Source organism: Nipponia nippon, unplaced genomic scaffold (assembly GCF_047370975.1).
Source record: "Nipponia nippon isolate SJK-2023a ecotype South Korea unplaced genomic scaffold, ASM4737097v1 scaffold_2, whole genome shotgun sequence".
In the NCBI taxonomy this organism is placed as follows: Eukaryota; Metazoa; Chordata; class Aves; order Pelecaniformes; family Threskiornithidae; genus Nipponia; species Nipponia nippon.
Window position 1 is genome coordinate 51225151 of NW_028262336.1, and position 16554 is coordinate 51241704.

General features: G+C 39.0%; 1 protein-coding gene across 4 annotated transcripts in view; it reads left to right on the forward strand.

The window, feature by feature from the left end:
* The window catches only part of MID1 (midline 1), a 357917-nt gene that overhangs the window by 234545 nt on the left and 106818 nt on the right, over window positions 1-16554 (forward strand). Inside the window, exon 1 of one of the 4 annotated variants that reach the window (XM_087758362.1) lies at window positions 7089-7226. The exons of the other annotated variants lie outside the window; for them this stretch is intronic. The gene's annotated coding sequence lies outside the window, so the exon portion shown is untranslated. Of the gene's footprint in view, window positions 1-7088; window positions 7227-16554 lie in introns of those variants that run through there. 4 annotated transcript variants of the gene reach the window in all.

Below are 16554 nucleotides of genomic sequence, written 5' to 3' on the forward strand. Positions count from 1 at the left end.
GGTCAGTAGTGCGTATGAAAAATAGTATGTAATGCGTTACAGCGATTTATATTTCTTTGGAGAATCAGAAAAACATGAATCAACACATAAATCAAGCATAAGCAGCAAGGCCAGCCTTTGTGGAGATCTTTTCTTTAGCAGTGTCTGGAGGTCTGTGTTTAAATTCCTCTTATGTGAGGTCTTTGAACTAAGTGTAGACTGGGTATATAATTTTTATGCTTTAAGCAATTTGATTTCCATTAAGATAATTGAATATCCATAATCCTCTTCTGTTACACACTTGCCTTTGTAAATAGTTATATCTCTTCACTTGGTAAACTCTTAGGAAAATAACATAAGGTTGTATATGTTTCCATACACATCAAGGGTCTCGATCCTGCAGTCTTTTGCAAATGTAAAATGTGCTTAAGTCACTCAACAGGCCCTATGCTGTTAACTAAGGATTTGTGTTCCCTGATGCTTTGCTGTGTTTTGCATGAGTTAATGTTCTTTATTAAAAGGCACAGCTTTCTTTTACTAATACATTTCAAGGCTATTCATTTCAATTTGCTAATGGTCCTCATTCATTTTAAAATATACTGGTACAATGAATATAGGAGTATCCCTGGAAGACAATAGATACACCCTCAGGACTAAATATCATTTCATTAGCATACACTTGCTTTGGTTCTAATCCTCTAAGTATTTGTCTATGTACTTAACTTTATTTAGCATTCCCAGGAAATTCATATATCTGATGCTGTCTCTTAGCGTCTGCAGAGCAATTGCCACTACTGTTTGCAGTAAGAAGGCACTCCCTTTATAAGGCAGCGGTTGAACTATGGCTTTAGTTGGAAACAGAAATGAAGTTTCAGGTGCAATTCACATGTGTACATGTGAATGAGAAAGACAGAAATTTATGACATAATTCTGTGAGTCGTTTGAAACAACATTTTATTAATATGCAAATAATAGATTCCAGTATGCAGTCCTAAGTTTGTAAACAAAGTAATAGTTTGGTAATGGAGCAAGCTATGTACTTTCCAAATACTGTGTAGTTGTAATTAATACATTAATTTCTGTAAGACAAAGCATAACCTGTAGGAAGTATGTATGGCAAAGAGGAATGTAGTTGGACTTGCTTGTGAAGATACAGTGTCTGAGTCACTAAAGATAACGTATTATGTCTTAATATCAAGTTTAATGGGGATGTTTCATATCTATTAGTCTTGGTCACTTTTCAGCAATTTTTCAGGAATTTTTGAGTAAAATGTAATTTTTTTAAAGAAACCTTAACCTAATTCTGTATTCTTTATGTGACTCAAAACTTGCATCATTTTCAGCAAGGATGTTGGCTTAAAAGCAAAGAATAAAGACATCTTGGTACTTACTAAGACACTTGGACATGGAAATACTAAGTGTTCCTTATTGAGCATTGAGCCTGCACTTGAGAGCTCTTTGGGAAACTCATCTTTTGATTTTTAACACTGAAGCATCACTGTTGCCTTCAGCAAAACTGAGAGGTGGGTATGAGGCTAAAATACACTTTTAATTACTGGAAGTCTAGACTCATAAAACTACTCATGAATACCACATAATCTTCCTGCGAGACTAAGAGTTATGTTTCAATGCTTAGGAATATAAATTTAAATTGGTTCTCTAATACAGTTCCTTGTGGCCACTGTATAAAAACATGAACAGATTCAGGCAGTGTTTCTCAAGTCTGCCAACGTGATATTCGCATCCCAGTTTTCTGAATCAGATCACGTAGATGTAGAGCATAATCAGACATCTTCTTTGTAAAGCACCTCCACTGAAGAGACTAATCTGCCTGTTATGCTAAAAATATTTTTTAAAAAAATATAAAACACTGGGGGATGTAGATATAATCAGCAGTCTCAAAATCAAGACTGATTGCTAAACCTCCCGAAGTTTTGAGGCTTCCTAGATTTAAGATCTCATTGTCCTCTGCACCATTTAGGATTAATTGCTTTTAGAAATACTGTAGCAGACACTTTGACTTCAGAAGATATCTTTAGAAACTTCAGGCTTCATGTTTAGTAAGTTTCAGATCAATTTGGTTTGGCATCATACTGCTAAAAAGCAGTTTACAACAAAGCAAAAGAAAACAATTTTCTTATCTTTTCAGTACAAAACCTTTTCCATGTGATGAATCTGAACGGGTAAACAATCCTTTAGGCTATGCTGCAGGAGAAGACATAAAAAGGAACAAGTTCCTGTGGATCTGGCTGGGGTAGTTTTTGTCTTTTTCCCCCTGTTTTTAAGCACACACTTGCACGTTGATATTCTTCAAATCTTATTTTAATAATTTGGTCCTACTGATGTTTTCATACTCCTGCCCTGATCATTCCCTCATTGTCCTTCAAGGGGACAGATTAGAATTCAGTGCTGTATCGTTAATTTAACAATTGGGAACAGAGTAATTAATCTTTGCTTTCTCTATCCAAAACCCCAAATGCAGCACTGAGCAAATGGCTTCATTGATCACGGGGAATTGTTAAAAGCAAGTTCTGTGTAGCGGTGAAATGGGATGGGAGTAGCTTTTATTTTTCCCTCTCGCTGCCTCACCTACCCCCCAAGATTACAAGTAGCTGCTGTACATTGTAAGCAAGGGGATTTTTTCTCTGTGGCTTACTTTGAAGTTTAAAAAGATACTATTTTGTCTGAATAAGGGAAATCTGATATTTGAGGGTGCAATACTACATGTTGCTCCTCCTGCGAGGCACAAAGAGTTTCCGGATCACATGCTGCTGTTGAAATTATGGTTTGCCTTTCTCCAGAGAGCATTAATGGTGGGTCATTTATAGTATGGCTTATTGGGCCAAATTCAAATGATATTTAAATACCATTGTAAAATGCAGATGAAGCATTAGAGGGGAAAATGGCATACCTGCCTACAGTCACCCATTGTTGTCTTAAGACTTCTATCAATGAGACAACAGAGGGGGTTTATAGCTCAAAGATCAATTAATGTTAAACAACCATTTGAAGGAGCATTCATATGAAATGGTTTCATATTAAGAAGCTGTTCATATTGTGTCACGAGTTCCTCTTGCTGGCATGAAATTTCTAATTTTTCCAAAAAGCTGGACTGCCTTTTTCTTCTGTGTCCTCGATGTGCAAAGAGAATCACAAGGTGCAGATACTGACTGAAAGGCAGGAGCATCTATACTTTCTCTACTTGTTATATTTGGGGTGGGCAGAGGATGTGACTAATCAGTAACGTACTGAAGGCATTTGCCCAGAGGAGGAGAGCCCTACATCTCTGACACGCTATTCAGAACAGCCGTGAGGCTGCTCTAACTTTGGCCCCTGTTCAGTAAAAGAGAGAGTCACAAATGACTTTTGGATCAGCCCCTCTCTGCTGACTGACAATATGGCAGGAGAAGAAAGAATGGAGGGCTATTGTTTTTAACCAATCTACTGTTGCTATTTTTCTTCATCAGAAAATCCTATGATTAGCTGTATAGCATCAGTAATTTATGTGAATGTGCTCTCTTTCTTGCCTGTGAGAAAGTTACAAACTGCAGACATATTAGCATATTTGTTGCAATTGTTAATGTTACAGCTCCACTATGATCTCATTATACTATATATACTCATTATACTGTGCTATGGCATCTGCTTTATGTAGACTGATTGTTTGGAGTATCAATTGCCTGGTGCCTGGCAGCAGCACCTATCAATCTAAAAATGTATGTTCCTTGTTCATCAAAATAAGATAAAATTCCACAAGTAATTAGCTTTAAATAAAAGATTGTATTTCTGTTTTGCACATAGAATGAGTGGCACAGAGAATTTTCTTTTGTGGGTGGATGGCAAAGCGCTATAAACGAGGTTTTGGAAACTGCATATTAGGATTTCCAGCCAACAAGTAAAAATCTTACTTTCTAGCTTTCATAAAAAAAACACCTGGACCAGTTTTCAAGTCCAACTGTTCTTACCAAGATATTTATGCCTGACTTATTAGCAAGACAACTGAACCCAACAAAAAGATCTACTGAATGCTTGTAGGTCAGTGAATTCCAGCAGTGACACTGGAGTACAGTTTTGTGCCCCATCTAAGTTGCTTCTCCCAGTCAGTCCTGGTATTATCTTTTTCTAGGACTTTGAATGCTTTGTGGAAATAGGACTTCTTGTAACCTAATTGGGCACCTGCTTGTTTCTATCCTATTATTGATCTGCTCCAGCTCCTAGGGCACTCTGCTTCTTGATTGCAAGGAGAATTGTAACCAGAAGAATACTGGGTTACTATACAGCACAGCTACGAGGTGTGCAGAATATGAAGCATGTTATTTGGCACTCCCTTAAAAAACAGAATTGCACTGGACAAACTCTTCCTATGCAGAGCTTACCCTGAATTCTGCAGAACAGAAGGCTGCACAGCAAATAGATAAATTCTGGAGATTCTGTCATCAGAAATACATAATTTAGAACTCACACACGATGAAATAATAATTTTACAGTGGTTCAATAGATGGATATTCATTAAATATAAGTTACGTTAAATTCAGATGCATTAACTTACCTCTCTAGTAATATATTAGCTCAGACTCTTAGGCGGAATTTCTTCACAACCTGATTGAGCTAGGGACATTGCCAGTTCAAATCTAGTGACTCTTTTAGACGTAGTTTAAGAAATTACTGTCACTCGCTATCTGCTTCTTTCCCCTGCTGTAACTTACTGCAACCATATACACCTTCAGCAACCATTTTTTAGTTTGTACCTTGCAAAGAAATTCATGAGCTGTGGTTCAGCACATAATCTACTGATTCTGTGGTGAAGGTGGTAACTTTCAGCAGAAAGGGGTCATTGGTGGCTGACACATCTTGTCCTCAGTAAGATTCACCAAAGCTCTCAGTGAGTACCTTAAGTACTCATATGCACAGCTGTGCTGGCTCTGAGCTCTGAAGATGGTGTCTTGTTAAACTGTGATAATTTGATCATATGGAGTCATATATCTCCTTCTGCTACATGAGAATCTAACTCCATGTCCAAAGACTTGTCTCATGGGGCTTTCATGAATTTCAAATAGATATTGCAGAGGAGGAAGGCTAGAAGTCATCTATTTTACACCTGGCATGAGTTCAGAAAGTGGAAGAAGGGAGATTAGTATGGTAGAGGATGTGGATATTTGTCAGGTGCATTCTTTATCTTAAGCTAAGGTTCTTGAATGATAACTAGAACAAGCTAGCATAGTGGCACAAGTAGTTTTTGAGGCTATGGGTTTGAACTCATAATTATTTACTTGCACAGCTGTGTGTATGCGTACTTGTGTATGCGCAGTGAAAAGTGCACTGAAGCCTGCGCAGATATACCATCATATAGACATACTCAGATAAGGTTTGAAAGCTTCTTCCAGTGTTGCCTGTTAAAACATATGCAATGTTACCCTCAAACTGAAGAAGCACACATGCAGGAATCAAGGCAGATGTATCGGTAGAATTAAGATTATTGGAATTGTTTTGCTTCACTTTTGTGATTGATTAAGGAGAAGATTTAAATATAAAAACCTATTTATTTATTGAAATTCTGTTTCAGACTGTGGCTGGTTGTCTGTAAGCAAAAGGCATGAAAAACTCAGGCTGTCTCTAATGTGGACAAACAGAGCAGCAGGGCAGTACCTGCTAATAATACTGGTCTTTGGACTGGTCCATCCCAAATGCGTCTGGATGAGTGTGAGCCACCAAGGCTGGAGAGACAGTCCAAAGAAGCTGCATGATGCTGTTTAATGAAAGGTCAAGGACAGGATATGAGCTGAGGAATCTAAAATCCTTCCAGCTAGGGCTTGTGCTATGGCCTCTGCTGAGCTGCTTATAAGTTGACTTAAATATAGATTATCCATGGACATTTAATATCATGGAAAAGAGTTCCAATAATTGTAATCCCTCTACACATCTGTCTTGCTTTCTGCATGCTCGTTTCACCAGTTACAAGCTGTCATTCCACACACGTGCTAACAGACATTGCCAGCAGAAACCTTTAAAAACCTTATGAAGAGTGTGCATTTGTGAGGACTCAGGCCTATTGTTTCAAGGAAATGAAAGGAATAGGAAATTAAATAATCACAACAATTGTTTATTGTTTCAATGAGAACAAAGTGCAGACTCGTCCATGGATGAAAGCCCAAAGACAGGGTGGATTTGCAACCTTATGCTGAAATGTCTGAGGTATGTTTTGTTACACTTTGTTGTGTTACCACTGTATGAAAGAGGGCATTGCAACATGAAAAACAGAGAACACGAGGAAGCAATTCTTTCCTGCTGTTTCCACTTTGCATGAATTTTTAACACCTTTGTTGGAGACCAAATGTCTGGTGTGACTTCAGTCAGGATTCCTCCTGGGCACTTTGCTGAAGCATTTGAAGTTTTCTGTTGCAGTTTGCTGCTTGCATGCCAGTTTAGCTGAAAAAAAAAAAAAAAAAAAAAAAGAAAAATTAAGCAACTGCTATCATCTTGTGTTTCACCTGCTGAATTTCAGAAAGTGTGGTGTTTGTAGGAAGGAAAGCATTTCCCTCAGGTCTCTCTTTCAGACTGTCCCCAGTTTTGGCAAACTCCCACTGGACTTTGTGTTTTTAAGTTTTTGAGTAATATTTGGAGGAAACAGTTAAAAACAAATGAACTGCTTGTTTACCACAAGTCTGTCTTGCAGAGTTCTGCCTTTCTGGAAAACAGCAATTTCTGAAACGTTCATTTTGCGCGTGACAGCTTTGGCCAGTCCGGGTCAGCCTCCTGTTACGGGCCTGGGCGCTGCCGGCCAGTCGTCACTCAGTGCTGGGTTAATTGCCCCCAGGGCTGAGCTGGCCCTCACCCAGGCTGGGAGGCCGCGCCATCCCACCCCAGCCCTTGGGCGGGTTGCTGGGATGCTCTGCGAGAGGATCCATTTCTTCCTGCCTTCTCACCCCGCCGAGGCTGGCCCTTGGGAGGGAGAGGAGGTATTTTGCTGTGGGCGCAGCACGAAGGGCTGGCTTTGGGAGCACGGATCCTGGCGGAGGCGGTTAGGTGGAGCGGGTTTTCCTGCAATTGTAGGGGAGATTTTCCTGTTGTGTTTTGGCCGCAACTGTCTCGCAGTTGCAGACGCAGTCAGTGCTGCCACAGGATTACTGGGGCAGTGGTGGCTGCTACCGCCTGTCCCGGCTGGGCTGCCGGTGCTTTCTGAGAGGGTCAGCGCGGTCCCTGTCTCCACAGCAATGTTTCAGCCAGAAGATGTAGGGCGGGATCCAGCGGTGGGTATGCGGCTGGGTGACTTCTTGGGAGCTGGAGCCGATGCGTATGCGTAGGCTTGCCATTGCAACTAATTTAGGAAGTATTTTATAATGCGTTTAGCAGTTGTAAGGGAGGAGTTGAGGTTTGTTCTGTTGCTGTGATGAATTATCTTTTCGATACTGAAAACTCAGGAAAAAAAATACTCTTTTTTAGCAAAGAGTATTTTTTGTCTTGTGTTTCCAAACAAGGGCTTATTGTTGTCTTGTTAGTTGTTGTAAAACTAGTAAGAGAGATAAAAGGGGCATTAGCATCTTCATGCTGTTAAGAACATCTGGAACATTATAATTCTGTTTCAAAAATAACAGATGAAGGCTGAGATACATGTTTACATGAGAAGAATGAAAAAAATATGGTCATTCCCTAAAGCCTGCTCCACTCCTTGTGCAAAGTCTTTCAAATCCCATTTATTTGTGTGTAACTGATGAAGTTACATAACCGAAAGCAATGACGTGTTTAAGTATGATGGCTGAGAGACGATGTTTTTTCAAAGGATGAGCTTTTTGGCACTGGTATGCTCAGAGTGATGGTCTGGTCACTACAGTTACTTTATATGCAAGTTTGATATCCACAAAAGCTCACAAAACGCACCATACATTTAGGAGGATGAGAAGCATGTATAGTCCACAGGTACAGAATTTCTAATGTGGTTTTCCCAGTACAATATTTCAAGCCGAGCAATTGTCTGAGAACAAGATAAGCTGACATTCAGTCAAGTTTTAAAGTAGATATTTAACAAGCTCCTGGAAAAAAAAGCTTGAGGGTGGAGGTTGTGCAGATGCATGCCAGTAATTCTTTCATGAGTGCTACTCTCTTTATTGCAGTAACAGTGACCTGCTTGCTAGCTGACAGGAAATGTACAATTTATTCTAGTTTTTTAAGATAAACTGTGAGACTTTGTATGTTGTTGATGAGGAACATCTCAAAGGGATGTAATTGAGCTATTGTTTTGTCTTTCCATGCTATCTTAAAAGCTACTAAGCTATTTTGTGAGTGACATTGAGAACATTTTACTTGAGAGGCCTATATGGGGTATTGATACAGTTATTTAGAAGCAATTGCTTATTTTAGTTGTTTTTTCCTACTCCCTTTTGGGATGTTCTGAAGACTATCTGCAGTACAATTAATTTGAGGATGTCAAGTAAACTAGTAAGTAGTCCAACCAAACTATTAAGTAGTCCAACCACCTATAGCCAATATCCATATCCTTTTCTTGTGCACATGTGTGCATGCATATGTGTATGTGTGTTTGGCAGAACACAGCCAGAGCCAGGTAGTGAAAAAGCATTTTCCATTCATTTCACGAGGCTACTCAGCAAGGCCTTTCCCAGAATCAGGATCTCCTTGAGCACAGGAGAAGAGCTGTACAAACCAAACACCACCCACATCTCAGGGCTGTGGGAACTGGGACTCTAAGCAAGGAAGACACTGTATAGTGACAGCTCAAAATGACAACCCTTTCACTCGACAGAGTGAGCTTAAATTTAATATTGGAGCTTCTGGATGTTGTACAGTTCTCTGGTTGATGTCAAGCGAAGCAAAGGTAAATTGGATCATTATTTCTTATCACTTCACTAGCTGGATTAGAAACTGGAGCTACCTGGTTTCCTAATTTACTTCAGCTCCCGGAGCATCTCTCTGGTCATCAGTAGAGTTTAAAAAGACTAGTACTATTTACCACTTCAGTTTCTAAGCTGCAAATTCCATTGCTGATACAATGCAGCCCTTTGCTGCTCTGAATTTCTTAGCTTGAAGCAATGAAGTTTTGCCACAGTGTGGTTACTAAAAACCTGTGAGGCAAGATTATGTGGCTGTAGTTAATGATTGGTTTTGTCTCAGGTCTTTAAAAAGTCTTTAAAGGATAACATTCTTAAAGGATGTAAATGCATAGAAGAAAATATTTGAGATCACCAGGGTTTATTGTGGTATGTTTCTGTTAAGTAACACTTTCTCCAGAGATAAAATCCATGTGGGCGTGCCCCTGGCAAGCAATATAGCATTACTGGTTCTTTGCAAAAAGCACCAGCTGACATGACTTAGAAAGTCCTCGAGCGAGGTTAAGTGGAAACTTGCCACCTTCTTAGGATTTAGCTTTATTAGCGAGGAATAAAGACTAACACTTTGCATCTCATTGTGAATGAGGGGTGGTACCTCACTGAACAGGCTGGGTTGGGATGCCAAACCCTTGAGCGTTTTAGGGGCAGAACTGCTGGCTCTTGTTAACCACTACATACAACTCTCTACTTCTTTCTCTTCTCAATTGATTTTGCTGGTTTTGTTTTGTGTCCTGCTGTGTTGGGGTCAGAATTTTTACTCATGCGCTATTTTACTCATACATTAACCATTTTGGTTATTTGGCTTAATACTGCCATTTGGTAATGCCAAGCAACCTAAGGAGAGGACTAGTAAAGTAGCTACTACACTCTGTGGTATTGTGAGTGGGAGAAACTTAACCTTCTGAAGCCTGTTAGAGAGCTGCAGTGGGATGGCAGGAAGGACAGGGATGAACAGTTGGAAGGAGAAGAGTCTTGCACCTCGTTCATGATCTGCAGTATAGGAAGGCAAGCTATTATTTTGTCAACCATCTATGAATAAAATACAGAAGTTGAAGTTAGGTTTGTCACGCCAAGCAGGCTGGTCTTAAGACTTAGTGCAGACCTCATTGCGTCTGGTTCTCAGGAACTGTCTGCCCACCCTTCATGTGCAGCAGGGATCAGAACTATCCAAATCCAGAAAAATCCCTGCTCAATAGTGTCACGTGGAAGTGGGTTGTTTTGGGATCATTCTCAGTTCAGTTTTCTGTATATCCTCTTGGATCTTTAAATACAGAGAATGATAGAAATTATTGGAAGCAAATTTGACTGAACAAGTGATTGTTGAGCTCATAAGAATAACAAAGAATAGATGTAGATTCTCCATTTTCTTTTTTTAAAGCTTAAGAACATGGGCTATAGTTACTTGTTAGTTGGTGTAGTCTTACTATCTTATGTTCTTAAATTCCTTTCATACCTGGAATAAGTACATCTAGAAAGCACAGATCACTTAATCCTAAAAATAATATAAAATAGTTTAAATGAGATGCCTTTAGAGATGCCTGTTTCTTTCTATTGACTACAGAGACCAGTTCAGATGAATGTCACTGTCTGTGTTTAGCAATCACTGTGCAGCAAGAGAGAGGAACTGGTTTCCCATATTTGTTCTGCTAGTGATTTGCTACAAGGTATTTGCAGGTTTCTGTTCTGGTCTACAGGGCCAAAGAATGCTCCTACAGTCATTCTGCTAACAGAGAACAAGAACCTAATACCCCAAGCGAGGGTGGCAGAAGCATGCTCATGGTGGCCCCAGTGGCACCAGTAGGATGGGAAATGTCCCCACTCCTCTTGGAGCAGGCCTCGGGGTCTGGCGAGGGCCTACACGAGGGTTCTGCTCCCCAAATGGAGGGGCAGCCCTGCTGGTACCCATTTTGTTATTCCTGGGCCCAGGAAGCCCAAGCTGGGTGTTTCCTGCACCAGTGACAGATGTTTCTGTCAGAGGTCTAAAATAGATTATCTTAAGAGCACAGATATAATTTGTTCCTTATCCTACACCCTCCCACGGTTCACAGCTAATTTCCCCTTCTAACTACCTGATTATAATCTTGATTATTAAATACACCATTGATCTTATGGAGTCAGCGTACAGAGGGTACAGCAGGTATAAATTAGAAGGAGCTCCTCAACGTTGGACAGCGGGGTAGGTTGGTTTGGGTTTTTTTTGCAGTCCCCAGAATCTCTTTGTAGTCTTTGCAAATGCACAGAATATAACTCTGACAACATGTGTTTGTTCTTTTAAAAAAAAATCAAAAACCTTTTATAGGCTTTTTTAACAATCACATATGAGGAGCAGAGAGCAGGACAGCGAGAGGCTAACATTGTGTGCCTTGCAATGCAATAGGGATAGCTTTATAAACACAAGGAGCTTTAGTTAGTCAAAAGTGCATCTCTCAGGTAGTTTAGATTCAGAGTCCTGTGTGGCAGGTGAGGCCACACCTTCATACCTGCTGTAGTTCCTGGGACATTTCTTGCTGCTATTTTAAAGGCTCTCTGATAAGAAAGCAGACCTTGGGTTTTTTCCTTGAGAGCTTACAGTGTCATTATCTAGGGGGGGAGGCAATGATTATGAACTTAAGTAGTATTTACAATCCTCTTTACTTAGCTACAGGGAAAGAATTCGTAGGACAACTTTCTGGAAAGAGAATGCAATCATTTAAGCCATGCTAAGATCTTCCCTGAAAACTTGCAGTAGCTTACGGGCTCCGGTGTTTCCAAGCTGCACTAAATTACGAATCAGTGTGTGTGAACACATATGACTAGAAGGAAAGTGCTGAACTATTTCTGGCTATTTCTGTTGCTGTATCACCTATGCTAAAGATCAGGGAGTACCATGTCACCTAAGGCATTACACAAGTGAAATTCCCAACTGGCGAAATGTGAAAACTGGTGGGTATTGGTATTTACTATTTGGGTAATATTATTTTACCCTCCTTCTGTTGCAGAGTAGCATCCATCATCTAGGAAGCTCTTATCTTGAAATAAGAGAGAAAAAAAATTGTGTGGTGTATAGCAATTTGTCTGCTTTGGCAAGTTTTTGGGGCTGCTCCTGTCATCATTTCCCATGCTGCCAATATCCAGACTAAGATGTGAACCCGCTTCCTCAATATTTGTTGTTGTGTAGTTATGATATACCCCGGAATAAATACCAATTTCTCAAATGAAGAGTGTGAATTTAGTTGAAGAGGTTTTTCGAACAGACCTTCAGCCATAAATTTGTTAGGAGGTCACTGCTGATACTAGTAGACCTATGCTGATTCACATGTGCTAAAGATTAAACAATCCTTTCCGTTCGTTCCCCTGAGGCATTTAGAGGAAATATTAAATCTTATATCTAAAGAATGTAAAGCTACGAGAGTTGCAAGAATATAAAAAATAAAGGTAAAAAAGCATTCCAAATGTATACTAGTGTAGATTTATGCACACATGTGTAATACTGTATCTAATACTATAGATAATATTAAATCAGCTATTTATTGATTGCTTTGGGATTTACAGGACATGATTTTTTTTTTTCTTGCCTGTTAGCTTTTAAGGCTCAGTTATTGTTTTAGCTCCCATGAGAAGGAATATGTCATGCTGTGCCAAAGACCTTAATTCTGTGAGATGTTCTTGTCTCACTGAATAACATACAGGTTTCCGCTTTCTGAAAATATATTCTCCTAGTAGCATAAGTTTCAGTCAGAGAGGGATGTTGTCTAGGCTTTGTATCACTACAAACAGCATAACAGATGTGCTTTTGCTGTATTAATATCCTTTAAATGTTGCAAACAACTATTTCAACATCATGGAAATGCTGCATGTAACTTACTTCTAGACTAGGCATCTAATCGTTCTTCTGTCAATGAAAATGTATGAATAGGATGAACTAGTCATTTTCTTTTATGATGAGTATTTGTTTTTGCATATTAGGAGCTGTTGAACAGCACTGTCCCTTGAATATTTATTAATTTGCACTGCTTTGATAAAAAACAGTGGGTAAACAAGTATTTGCTTGCTTCAGGGTGTGCGCAGCTTGCTTTCTTTAGCATTATAGAAGTTTTCATTAAACATTTCTAAAGAAAAAATTCTGAGTTTTGATTATTAGTTCCTTTTACATTACTTACACAAATTACACTTTTTACACAAATATCTCACTAGGTGTTCTGCTGGCAATTACTAGCATCACAAGTACTCATACGCTTTAACGTCTGTGCTGCAGAAGGTAAAAGTTGTAATGGACTTGGGACAAACTGGGCTATGAAGCAGTCCATTGGTTTAATCACATTTGAAATTTTTATTGAATGTGATGTGAAACAATCACATTCACTTGTTGGAAGGAACAGTTGTTCCCAAGACAATTTTGTGTATAACCTAGAACAGGATAGAAAATGGCAAAAAGAACAGCATTTTCTTTTTTCTTTTTTTTTTTTTCCAGAGCTAACAGAACAAATTGCAAGTGGTTTTTTATTGCCCATAGCAGATTTTATGACAAGAACGTAAATTTAAAATCTTCCTTTTATAATCTTCCTTAACAGAAAAATACTGCCACTTTGAACACTACAGCTGTGTATTATGATAGTAGCCTGCTTAAGCACTTGCCGTAGTTTATTCAGGAACAGTGTGTGTGTGTTGACTGTAATTCTTCTTGAACTATAAACCTAGGATACGTATATGTATGCACACACGCATGCATGCATGCATGCATAACACGTTTTATTACCTTTCATGCTTACATGTTCATATTTTGTACAAAATTTCATTTCATATAATGGCAGTTTAATAAATTTGATTTTCTAACTTAAAAAGTTGGCAAGTGTTTTCTACAAAAATACTTAATTTTCAGGTGTTTGATCTTTAAGTTAGCCTGTGGTCTTGTGTCCATTTATGAACATGGCTATATATGGAGGACTGGGGCTGAGATAGCCTTACTGTAGTAGGCATTCAGTAGCAGCCTTAACACAACAAATTGTTGAAAACTATTATTAGGGAAAATGCTATTCAAACCTGCTTGGGTGTATTTTGGCCATAATTCACCAAAACATGACAAGCTGTGATTTTGCCAGAGAGATAACACATCAAGGAATTTTGGAACATGGTATGAGTCCAGATGTTTTGCCCAGTGCTATTTGTTACTAAGATGCTTAAAATTTGCAGAATGGCCTACAGTTCGGTTTCCTCCTTCAATGTCACTGAGTTCACTGCAGTTTAAAAGTTCACTGAGACAGCTTTAATTCATACTGTGAGCTCCACCTTTACTAGAGTGGAAAGCGAAGCTTCCTGGGACATCCTCTTCCACCACTTTTTCAGTCCTGGGAGACTCTCTTCTCACCTTCCCTGAAGGTTGTAGGAACAGCTGGAATAGAAAAGGAGCAGGAGGCAACATGTGGCACGCTAAACCATTGCCTGCTAACTTTATTCTAAAAACTAGTGATCTGTTCTGTTTGGGGAGAATTCTGTAGTGTTTTACTGACAAAAAGTGACCTCAGTATACTGGAATTTTTGATACATTCATTTTTAAGTGTAGTTTTATATTTTAGGCATTTTACCTCAGACATTACGTTAACACTTCAGAAACACCATATTCTGGCTTGAATGTACTGAGTTAAGCTGAAGAATGTTCTTTGGCAATATCGTGCTATAATTACTTTGCTAATACAACAAATGTAAATAATTACCAATATTATTGATCATCTAGTTAACACCAGTGAAAAACAGATAAGTGTCAGGTCACCAGTCACCTCACTAGTTAAGCTGAAATGTCCTATCCAGATCCAACTTCAAAGAATGCTGTTAGCCGCCTTGAAGTATTTTATTACTGTAGCATCACCAGGTCCTATGGTATTACTGCTGGATGTTTGTCTTTTTCCCAAGGAGGTTAGCAGGGTAATTGTTTTGGACATTAATTGCAATTTTCTAATTGTCATTTGGGTGCAGAAAGAGTGCTAGCCTGTGTACAGAAGCCATACAGGGGTATTTGCTGTGAGACCAGCTCCATGTAGCAATGTGTGGTTTGCAGTGTCTTTCTAATGGCATGTGAGTTCTTCAGAATATAGAAATGTGTTGCTTCCTGTGAGGAAGTGCTTACAGTTCTGGTTCATGGAAGTTTCCCTGCACCAACACTTTCTGGTATTTTTATCCTGCTGCTTCTGTATACTGCTTTCTGTACTTAAAGCATAGGGATCATGCATAACGCTGGCACTCGCAGCAATGAAAAATCAGGAGTCAGCCTTAAGTCATCCCTGAGCTGCTTTCAGGGCCACCAAATCACCAGATTTACCTATAAACAGTAATGTTTCGGAGAGTGATGAACTGCCTATTTTATGTCCTCCTCAGGAAATGTGGCTTGGGGCTTTGATTACTAGGGTCTCATTGACCTCAGTGGTAACAGTTTTGTGGACTTTGGTAGTATCTCTGATCCATAATTTTTCAAGTATAAAACAAATGGAAGGTATAATACAGCATTTTTGCAGCATAGCATTGCATCCAGTTATGAAACAACTTGACAGATTTTTTTATCTATTCAGCTCTACTGGTACTTAACATACTGAAATTTATCTAGGTCAGCTTTAGTTTTAATTTCCCTCATGTCTCTCTACTTTTGAAAGTTTTGGGTGTGCTTTTGTGCAACTGAATGCCAGCTGCAAAATATGTCATGCTTAAAACAAGAGGTACAGAGATGCTAATTCCACTAGTGTTAGTAGAAGTCTTGCCATGAACTACATTGAGATCAGGATTTCATTTGCTGCATTGCATACCACATAATGCATAACTTATCATTATGTGCTGGGGAGATGTCACAAATCCAAAGTTACTTAAGTATATTTTTGATTTTGAAATAACACTTGCCTTTTGACAATCACTTTTACTTTGATATCTGTTCTTAAAACTACCTTTTGTGGGTAGAAAAATAATACTTACCATTTCAGTGACATTTTGGTAATAGTATAATTTTCTGCCAGTAATTCCATATTTTTGCAAATATGAAATTATGTACTCGAAATTCCTTCTTTCCTTTCTGTGTCTGGAGGCTTTCAGTTTATGGGCCATGTTGGATATGGAATATGGAATACAACCATATGCATATATAAACCATGCGTATTGAGTTTCTGCCTAATCTTCCAGTTTACTGTAGCTATGGATTCTCTACCACTCTCAAGAAAAAAAAAAAAAAATTACTGAATATGAAACCTTAAGGCAAGGACCAGTGAGTTTGAAAGATTTTGTAGCTGGATCAGCAGCACAGTGTCCTGTGTACTTCAGGCACCAACCTAGAAGTGAAAGCAGAATTGCAGTCAATTAAAGAGTAATCATTGAATTGCCCAGAAAATGCAGCCCCTCTTCAGTGCTTCTTAAAGGATTCATTATTCAGTCCCAGATGCAGTGTGTTTTGACGTATTGGCAACTGCAAAAGAAAACAGGGAAATGTCATTTTTTCGTTTCTATCAGCATGCTTAGCTTTGATTACCTCGGAAGATAGGCTCTTATTCCAAGAGGTTTACAGTCTAAGATCAGATTTTGGCAGCCTTTCTCATACTGAATAGCATTAGTCAGGGCTGAGCTGCTGCTCATTCAGGTCAGATAGATCAGAATTAGTCATCAATTGAGATGGTGGTATTTACATAGAGCCATGACGGTGATTCAAACATCTTTCCATGAGGCAGTGATGCAAATGTTTTTCTGCTGCTTTTATCTGTTCATCTGTACCTCTCTCTTATATGGG